Here is a 9403-nt window from a genome sequence, read left to right as displayed (position 1 = left end):
CCTCGCGCTCATGTCACGCGAGTGTGTATAAGGCAGCATACATCCCGTCTGTGTCACGCGAGTGTATTATGAGTGATATAACGTTGCGTTCACGTCACGCGAGTACACTGTAAAATAATGTATATCCTGTTCATGTCACACAAGCATACTATGAGATACCCTGTTGCGTTCATGTCACGCGAGTGTATTGTGATGTGAGGTAATATCCCCGTTCATGTCACGCGTATGTGTTCATACCGAGATAGGCTGTGCTAAAGGTCCTATTCTGCCCTTACCCCTACGTGTGTTCTAATGAGACCTATCAAGTGTGCCGAAAGTGTTATGTGTGTATTGTACCTTGGTGATAGTTAATGTAAATGTGACCTATATTTCTCTGTATTGTTTAATACATTTGTACTGTGTAGGATTGGTCATGTACTGCTGTGAATATCGTTGTCTGTGTTTCTGTACTTTGTTCATTGCTTAATACACTTGTGCATATGATCAGTTTGTGTTTGAGCCTCACTATCCTTGTCTGCATACTCTGGCCTGTATCTGAACCCAAGGATCGGGAACAGAATACACCGCATAACAGTTTGACCGTACCCCTCCCCCTCCCTGGAATTTATGTTTGACCGTACCCTTCCCCCCAGAATAATGCTTGACCGTACCCTCCTCCCCCAGAATAATACTTGACCATATCCTTCCCCCCTCAGAATAATACTTGACTGTACCCTTCTTCCCCAGGATAATACTTGACCGTATCCTTCCCTTCTCTCCCCCTCAGAATAATGCTTGACCGTACCCTCCCCCCACCCCAGAATAATGCTTGACCGTACCCTCCCCTACCCCAAAATAATGTTTGACCGCATCCCGCTTCCCAGTGAACATGACTTGGCCTTACCCTGGCCCCTCATTTGTAAAAAGTTGGCTACACCGCTGTCCCTAATCCTAAAATTGATGGCTTCATTTTATTCACACCATCTGAGTTTTATTCAGCCTAGGATAGACTTCAAACTGGAGGTGGTAAATGTAACTTTAATACACCCGTTCAGTGTGAGAGGCTTCTAAGTTGAAAAAGATAGTAAAGCCAGGATTCCAGGGACTTAATCGTGAATGAATGAGTGTGTGGCCCATTTAATTGGACATACTCTTTATTTGTTCCCCCATTATCGCATTCTTTCTGAAAGACCCACCCCAACGGGAGGCCATGGAAGGGGTGGGGCAACACCCACCCCATGGAGGAACCACGGACAGGGTGTTGCAACACCCACCCCAGGGAGAGACCATAGGGCGCGCGAAGGTCCCAGTCCAGACGGACCTATGTTCCCCACTACCTTGCCGCCCTCTTCCCCTCAACGGAACCAGACAGAAGAATGCCGCCCCGGCAGACTACTCTCCAGCCGGGCCAGCACTCACCAGGATTAGGGTGGGACTTGTAGCCATACATTCCCAGGTAGCACCGCGAAGACGACCACCGTCCGCGTCGGGGAGAAGTCAGCCACCATATGCTTCTCAGCTACTACCCCCAGCAGGACTATGGTAACGGTCACTGTCCTCACCGGGGAGAGAGTGGCCGCCGTACATCTCTCAGCTGTGACCCCAGAAAATGGCAGAACCGTGGCGACGGCCACTGTCCGTACCAGGGAAGAGTCGGCCACCGTATGCCTTTCACATGCTATCTCAGGGGTTAGTAGAACCATGGCGATGGTCACCGTCCATGCCAGGAAGGGATTGGCCACTGTACATCCCTCGTCTGCTACCCCTGTGATGCCCCTCTCGGAGGATCTCCCTTGCCTCACCACCCATCCAGAGGCCAAGCGGGACACCCTTCTCTCTCTCCCCAAAGAGGCAGTTTCCCGGCAGAGTTGCAGCTGGAGGAGATCTGGCAAGGCCCCTTGGTGAGTCTGGGAATCCATGTCCTGCAGCCAGCGCCCCAATGACCCCCTCGCTGTCGGACTCCAGGAGGAAGGGACGCCGCAGGCAGCCCCTGACAGCGACTCGACCCAAGCGAGACTGCAGCCCCCAGTCACCCAGGGGCACCCCCAGGACCCTGAGGCGTGACCTCCCCAGCCCCATCGGCCAGCAGTCCTCCTCCAGGAGCGGGTGCAAGCAAGCATGCCTCCTCACTCTGTTTGGCCCCAGTCCCGAGGGCCACCCTCTCCACTGAGGCCCAACTAGGGAAGAGCCTTCCTCCATGCCGCCCAGCAGTCCAATCCGGACGACCCGGCCCCTGGCAGTGGTCCCTTGCCTCCCGCGGGAGGACACCTGATGGGACCCCTCTCACACCTGGATGACACCTGTGAGAAGCCCAAGTCCCCAGCACCCCAAGCCAGAGTCCGCCTGTCTTATTGTGCCCTTTACCTGTACAGTGTATAGTGTTAATATTGTACATTATTCAGTATTGTTATGCTAGGTGTTTTTAGATCGACTTCTCGTCCTAAAAACACCAGCTGTAGAGCCGGGATCCTCTTTCGAGACCGGAGCTAGAACACACAACAAGGAGAGCAGGGCATAAAGACTCTGGACAATAACCTTACATGTGTATTATCTTAATTATAACTCCCAGTGTACAATATGGTCCATGTTACACACAATGCACTATTCAGTATCAAATGCACTAGGCAGACTACAGGGCTCTGACTGGATTGTATGGTATCAGTATCACGCAGGATACTGTCCAGTCGCAAGGACACTAGACGGACACTGTACACAAGGTGGATGTAAGTCTCACACAGTATGTTATTTGGTCTCCTCAAGTAAACAATATGAATATGAGTGTCACGCCATATACTATGCTGTGGTAGGGGCACTTGCCGGATGCAGTACACAATATGAATATAGAAAACACACAGTATACTATTCAATCACCAGAGCACTAGATATGCACCACATACAAAATCAGTACTAGTATCACAATATATACTAGTCAGTCACTGTTACATTAGGCAGGCTGGAGGGCTCTGACTGGGCTGTAGGAGTCGGGTGGCCCCCACGTGTTGGCCAGGTGTTGGAGGGGTCCCGTCCGGTGTCCCTTCTCGTAAGGGCCATGGAACGACCCTCAAGGGTGACGTCATCTTCTGTGGGCTGTTGCTGGATGTGGTGAGAGGCCCTCCGCTCGTGAGGCCTTGCTGAGTAGTCTAGTCCTTGGAGCTCGGGCCAGAGCGAGTAGGCATGCTTGTCTGTGCCCACCCTGGGGAGGAGGTCGCCATCCTCTAGGACTGGGAAGGTTGCGCCCTGGGGTTACAGGGGCATCTTGGGGAGTCCAGCATCTGCGGTCTGCCTTTTGTCGGGCCGCTGTCAGGGTTGGGCTGCGGCATCACCTCTGGCAGGAGTCCGTCAGCTGGTTATCTTCCATGGGCGCCGGCTGGACTGCACACACTCATGGGGACAGCATAGGACCTCGCCACCCTTCTTCCAGGTAAGAAGGCTCCTCCTGGAGGCTGCCTCTGTGGAGAGAAACGGAGGAGTGTCCCACTCGGCTACAGGAGGGGTGAGCCAAGCAAGGGTCGTCCTCCGCAGGGGAAGTCTCAGGAGATGAGAGACTTTGGTTGGCATGTCTCAAGGCCATTGCCAAGGTCCCGTGGGCAACAGGAGGGCGGCTAGAGGCCGTCCCTTTCCTGTCGGTGCGGCTGGAGGCTGTCACCACGGCCTGACTTCCTGGCAGGACTGTGAGCGAGGTGCGGCTGCAGGCTGTCGCCTGACCACAGGTGCAGCTAGAGGCCGTTACCGGTGTCCCGCATGGGGAGTGACATGCAGTCGATGTGCGGGTGGAGGCCGTCCCCTGCCTGCAGGTGAGGCTGGAGGCCGTCACCAGTGTCCTACTCCCAAAGGCAGCTGCAGAAGGAGAGGGGGCGTTACCTTCTCTCCCCGAGTGCGGCTGGAGGCCGTCACTGGTTTCTGCAGAGGAGGGGGGGTTGGCAGCAATTGAGCAGCTAGAGGCCATCATTTGGCTCGTGTGGCTACGGGCCGTCACGTTATATGTGCGGCTAGAGGCCGTCACTTGTTTCATATGGTTACAGGCCATCACGTTATATGTGCAGCTACAGGCCATCACAGGGATGCTGCTAGGATCTGAGTATTCAGCCCCACCCCAAACCTGTTGAGGGCTGGTCCGGTTGGAGGGTAATGTACTCGGACTGCGACATTCCAGCTGGGTCTGTTCTGGGGAATAAGGGCTCAAGGTAGTTGGGGACATAGGTCCATACTGCCTTGGCAATGCGCACACCCTCAGAGCCCCTCTGTGGTCTCCTGGGGGGGGGTGTCACCATGCCCTGATGGTGCTCGGTTGCCATGGCAGGTATTTCACCACTGTCTTTGAGGGGAAAGTCACGTCCCCGTGGCTGGAGGTAGTAGGTCTCGGTGGTGCTGGTGCTGTAGGCCAGTGTCAGGTGCTGGAGGAGGGTGGTCCAGTGTGAGGTGGCTAGATTCGGGTCCTGGTGATGGGCATAGGTGATGTAGAGGGTGGAGGCTTAATGTGCTGTCTGGAGGAGTCGAAGGAGGTGGTGGAGCCCACAGACGCGTTCATTCCTTTCGTAGGTTGGGGCCCAGGTGACACACTGTACGTTCATGTCTTGTGGTGGTTGGTGTTTGGAGTATCCCAGCTGAATGCTGGCGACCAGTGAGGTGGTGGAGGTTTTATGCAGTTGCTGAGGATAAGTGCAGCTGTTTTCCCTGGCGACAGGGTGGGTAGATGTGTCCACTGGGCTTGGTGTAGCATGAGTGTTATGGGGGTTGTGTTGGGTGTGTGGGAGGTAGGGGTGGTTTGATTTGGTGGTGTAGGTGAGGTGGAAGGAATAGGTGATGGTGTGGTGGAGTATCTGGCTGGTGGGCGTGACAGGCGGCCGGGGCAGGTGGTGGTGGTCTTGAGGGTGGGTGTGGGTGGTAAGAGGGGAGTGCGGCCGCATGTTGTCGGGGTTGGGCATGGTATCCGGGTGTTTGGTGACGGGGTGGTGTGGGTAGTGGTGGCGGACTGTTTGTGGTGTGGGGTGGGTTGTGGGTGGAGAGTGAGATGTAGGGGGTGGGAGGGATGGTGTGGGGATGGAGGTGGCAGCGGGTGGTATGCAAGGCTGTGGGTGTGCTATAGGGGGGTGGACTTGGGGTCCCTGGGTCGGGTGGTTAGATTTGCGGCAGTGGTGAAGTGGCGGGCAAAGAGGTATGAGGTGCAGCAGGGGAGTGGGCTGGCAGGGAAGGAGTTCGGGAAGAGGGTAGGGAGAAGGGTGTGATATGGCAACTGTATGAGTCTGATGGGGGATCTGGAGTGGCAGGTGGTGGTGAGATGGTGCAGGTGATAGGGGGAGTGGGGTCATGGCGTGGGGCGGTGGTGGTCGGGAATGGGCGCACATGGTGATTCCAATATGTGTGTGGTGTGTTGTGATAATCTGTGGTCACCTGGCAGGGGTTTGGGACGTGAGTGATGGTGTATGGACCCATAAATCGTGGGGAGACTTTGTTGGGTATGAGTAGCTTTGCTACCACTACCGAGTCGCCTGGCTTGTAAGGGTTGGAGCAGCGTCTGGCTGTAGGTCTTGATTTTTCTGGAGGTGGTGCAATCTCCTCTTGAGGTGGTGTAGAGGGTTGGATGTGGGGGACGTGGTGGGGGGCTGTAGGTGCTGTCGTAGAGGTAGGAGGAGGGAGACCTCCCCGCATACCCTTTCGTGGGGAGATATGCCGTCGTCCTGGAGGCAGGAATTTATTTCACACTGAACAATTTTGATGTGGGCCAGCCAGTCATCATTTTTGGTTTCCTCTATTCAGGCCCGAACCTGGTTCATGAGGGTGCGATAGCTTCTCTTGCATATTCCGTTCCCTTGGGGCCAGCATGGGGAGGAGTGTGAGAGGCATTAGCCAAAGATGTTAAAGAGTTCTTGCCATACAGCACAGGTGAACTCAGGGGCATTGTCTGAGTGCAGGGCTTGGGGAATCCCAAAATAAGGGAAGACGTGGCGGACGAGGGCGTCAGCCACAGCAATTGCGTGGTGTTCCTTAGCCGGGCAGGCGATGAGGAATTTCAAATAGGTGTCTACGAAGGTGATGATATACCTGTAGCCGGATTTGGGTGGTACGGGACCCACTACATCCACGGATAACAATTGCCAGGGTTTGTGAGAGGTGATGCTCCCTGACGGGCCTGGTGTGTGGGTGGTATCCTTGCCTAGCACGCGGGCTCGACAAGACTGGGTAACTTGTTTGGCCAGGTTAGAGGGGTTAGGGATCCAATAGGCATCATTGAATACTTGCAACAGTTTCTTGAAGCCCAGGTGAAATCCGTTGTCAGAATGGAGATGCACCATAGTGTCTTTGGCGATTTTGGGGACGAGCACTATATGTCCCGACTGGGTAAATAGGTGGTCACCCTGCTGGTAGAGTTTAGAGAGCAGGTATGGTGGCATCCAGTGGGGGCGATCCTTGTTGCGCACTGTTGCAGGAGTTCCGATTCGCTGTGGATCGAGATGATCAGCAGTCAAGATAGGGCATTGGCGTTGGTGTGTAGTTTGCCAGGGCGATAGGAAATCTTGTAGTTGAACTCCTCAAGAGTTTCCCTCCATCTAAGAAGTTGTGTGTTGTGTGTGTTAGATTGCTGTAGCCATTGGAGTGATTGGTGGTCTGTGATAATGGTGACATTCATACCCGACAGGTAGGCCTGGAAGTGTTCTAATACCCAGATGATGCCCAGGCACTCTCGTTTGGTGGTGCTGTAGTTCCTTTTGGCTTGGTTGAGGGTGTGGCTGGCACAGGCGATGATGTGCTCTCGCCCTTCCTGTACCTGGGCAAGGACAGCGCCGATTGCTATTAATGACAGGTTGGTATATAGACGGAAGGGCAGGATGTAGTCGGGGAAGGCGACGACTGGGGCGGTGATGAGTTTGCTCTTTAGTTCGTGGAAAGCGGCTCTCCGTTCATCGTCCAGGTAAGAGGCTCGCCCTTTTTGGTCAAGTCATGGAGGGGCTTGGCGATGTGGACGTCTCAGAGTAGGGTGAGGTCTGCAATGGCACGAACCTTGTCAGGGTCAGGTGATATCCCGTCCTTAGAGATAATGTGCCTCAGGAAGGTGACAGTTTGTGCGGCCAGGACTCATTTGGAGGGTCTGAGCTTGAGGCCAGCCTGGCGGATGCATAAAAAGACTTTCCTGAGGCGTTGGAGGTGGTCGGCCCATGTTTGGCTAAAAATGATTACGTTGTCCAGGTATGCCAGGCAGATTTCCCAGATGAGGCCACTCAGGACAGACTCCATTAATCTGGAAAAGGTGGCGGGGACATTGCAGAGTCCAAATGGTAGGACGGTGAACTCGTAGTGTTTTCCATTGCTAGTGGAAAACTGCGTTTTCCACTTGTCCTTGGGGTGTACAGGGATTTGCCAGTATCCCGATTGGAGGTCTATGGTGGAGAACCAAGAGGCTCCATATAGGGAGTCGAGAGAGTCATCTATCCTGGGAAATAGTGTGGCATCCTTGGTGGTCACGTCGTTCAATCGGCGGTAGTCCACACAAAAGCACACGGTGCCTTCTTTCTCCTTGATGAGGACGACGGGGGAGGACCAAGGGCTGGTGGAGGGTGATACAACACCGGCATTGAGCATTTCCTGGACCTGCCGGTCTTCCTCAGCCCGTTTTTTTTTTTTTTTTTTAGGGATGGTTGGCAAATGGGTGGTCCTGTGGTGTGTATTTCATGCATCAGGTAGGTGGTGTGGCCGATGTCGGTAGGGCCTGACATGAGGTCTTGGAAGTCCAGGAGAAGGTGGCAGAGGCTGTCTGCCTGGTGAGGTGAAAGATGTTCAGGTATGGGGGGTAGGGTGGCAGGGGGGGGGAATGGGCGGCAGCACAGGGCTCGGCCTCTTCCTTCTCTCCTACCACTAATTCTTTAGGTAGCATGAGGGGGGGGGGTGGAGATGTTTGCTACTCCAACTGCTGCAATGTGGGGGGGGAGGAAGGTGGGGGACAGCAGACAGGCCGAGAGGGTCCCGGGTGGTAGGTCAGAGGAGAACAGGACGGACGCGCCAGTGGGCCTGTTAAGATGTATCCAAGCCTAGGGCTGGGAAAAAATTCGTTAGGGCGGAGGCAACAGTTGCTGGGAAGGTGGGGTGTGGGGGGGGAGAAAGAGCAGGGGGAGAAGGGGGGAGATGGGGGCGGGGAGGAGGAGGGGGATCTGCACGTGCACAGGGGCTGGGGGGTGGGGGGTCCGGGGGTTTCTGGAACTGGAGCCATCGCTTGTGACAATCGATGTTCATGCGTAACTTCTGCACAAGGTCCAGTCTCAGATAACCATCATACGCACGGCAGGTCAAATCAGATACAATGAACTTGTGCTGGGTAGACACTTGTTGGTGGGTGTCGGTGAGTAGGGCCTGGGTTTCCCCATGAACGGGTAGGAGGCCATCCCCCGCATCCATGAGATAAGCTGACATATGATGGGAGTAAAAATGGCTGTAGAGGCAAGATCTGGCTGCTCCCGTTTCAACCAGTAACCTTGCTTTTACCCCGTTCAGTCTCATTGTCATAGACTGGGGGACGGTATTTCTGAGAGGTGGCCCCCACCACCGTGGGGAGATGCGGGGGCGGGCCTAAAAATCCAGCTGTTGCGGGATCTCGTCTTAGTTCCTCCAGCTCCGTTTCCCTGGGGTCGGTGTCCCCGGTTGGTACAGTGTTGTCCTCGGGGCCCTTGTTATCTAGTGAGGACACTTTCCGTCGCCCCTGGGTGACTGGTCTGCTCCGGGCAGCTTTTAGTTGTTCTCTGATGTCTGTGGTTGCAGTTGGAGAATTCTCACGGGTTAATGGAAATCAAATTCTGGTTCTCCTTGGGATTGAGGTGCTTGTTGGTGGGGTGCGCCTTGGGTAGGTTGGGAGTTGCCGTGGGGTTGGTGTGGGCTGAGGGTGGTCGTGGTTTGTGGTGTGGTGCTGGTCTTTGGGTGGGGAGTTTGCTGACGACGTTGATCTGCTGTGGGGTGGAGCGGGAGGTTAGGAGGCATTTTATGAGCTGGATGTCTTTATCTAGGTCTCCTGTAGGGTCATGTATCGTGAAATGTTCTTTGATAACACTGGGAGAACCCTTAAAAGTGTGTTAATGTGTGTTGTTCCCGGGTTGCTACATCAGTTTCCGGGTATGCAGCGGTGACAAGTCGCCTGGCCTGGTCGAGTGTGTCATCCAGGTTTCCATCATAGGTTAAGTTGTCGAGTTGTGATAGTGCCACAACTCTCCCCAGTGATGGCGTGATGGCCTGGATCACTATTTGGGTAAAATTCGCCCATGTCAGCTCCGGGACGATCTTGGGTGCGATAGTGGCCACTGCTTTGCCCAAGAGAGGTAGGATGACTGCTTTTTTCTGTTTGTCATCTTCAATCCCTATGTCTAGTAGCACTTTGATTATGGATAGGTATTTGTGTGTCACATAGTTCTGGGTCGAATTTAGGTAATTACACATGAGGTTT

The sequence above is a fragment of the Coenobita brevimanus genome, chromosome 107 (assembly GCF_032717465.1).
Source record: "Coenobita brevimanus isolate Jiangsu-jjx chromosome 107, ASM3271746v2, whole genome shotgun sequence".
NCBI classification, from domain to species: domain Eukaryota; kingdom Metazoa; phylum Arthropoda; class Malacostraca; order Decapoda; family Coenobitidae; genus Coenobita; species Coenobita brevimanus.
This window is presented reverse-complemented; position numbering follows the sequence as displayed.